Genomic DNA, 1,248 nt, shown 5'->3' with positions numbered 1-1,248 from the left:
GTGAAAAGATCGATGACTATAAAATTTTATATCAAAACATTAATTAAATTTATTACGTTTTAGTTCATCTTTTATTCAACCTCTAATAAAATAAAGAAAAATATTTCAATTTAGATATGACAAGATAAAAAGTAATGCACACTCGTTTTAATAGGCTTTAGTACTAAAAAACCCGGAAATTGGGGACCTATGGTGGCCAATAGACTCCCAAAAGTTTAAAAAGTTTTTAGTAGTTAGTAATATTAGTTTAATTATATGTTAAAATTTACAAAATTATATATATTGAATTAATTGACCTAATATAAATTGTTGTTTTTAAATTGTCACCAAAACACACTTGTTTTTATTTTAAGTTAGACTAAAATTTGAATATTTAAAATAAGTCTAACAAAAATATTAATATTTTATTGCAATACACCAATCACTGTTACAAATTACAATAATCTACACGGTATTTTGTTTCTATATCCAAGGTCCATCAAACCATTAAAAAAAATTTCTTAACCCAATATTTTCCAATCGGCTCCCCAGGCAATTAGGCAACGGACTTCCCACTATGGCTTGATGCGTTTAGGAAAAAACAAGGGTAATTGACAACATGGTGCTTTTGGACAAGGGTATCACAGGTTGAAGGTTTTTCTTGCACTCTCTTTTTATGGAGTATATTGCAGATTTCTGGCAATCAATCATGTCCATTACAATATTTTAATATAGATCTGGACGCCTATAAATAATGAAATAGCAGATTTTCAACAAAGTGATTTGGTACATGTGAAAACTTTCCAATAGCATCAAAGACAACAGCAGCGCTACACTCCCAGGACAGTTTTAAGGCCAATTCTACTATGTAGATGGTATATTGGTATCTATATGTATAGATTTGTGGTGGCAGCCTATTATTATAACAAGTGGCATAACAGGAGACATGATGTGAAGTTTGATAGAAGCGTTGCAGAGAAAACTGAATGCAACACGTGAAGAGGCTGGTAATTTGGTTTGATAATGATATGTTATGTTGATTAATTAATTTAGGTTGATTACGGGCCCGAATGTTGGTCTTTTCTTCTTTTTGGACAAAAAGTAGGTTTTGTGTTGCAGGCCAAAAATTGTAAAGAAAGAATATCATTTTATATTCTTGCTACCTATTACCCAACAAACCAAAAAAATCAATGCAACTATAATTACCCAAATAAAAAGAAAAAAAAAGAGAACCCCTGCAACTACTAAGACGTTCCAATTTTGGACCTT

Source organism: Arachis ipaensis, chromosome B10 (assembly GCF_000816755.2).
Source record: "Arachis ipaensis cultivar K30076 chromosome B10, Araip1.1, whole genome shotgun sequence".
Classification (NCBI taxonomy): domain Eukaryota; kingdom Viridiplantae; phylum Streptophyta; class Magnoliopsida; order Fabales; family Fabaceae; genus Arachis; species Arachis ipaensis.
The sequence above is the reverse complement of the archived record's forward strand: the minus strand, read 5'-3'. Positions refer to the sequence as shown.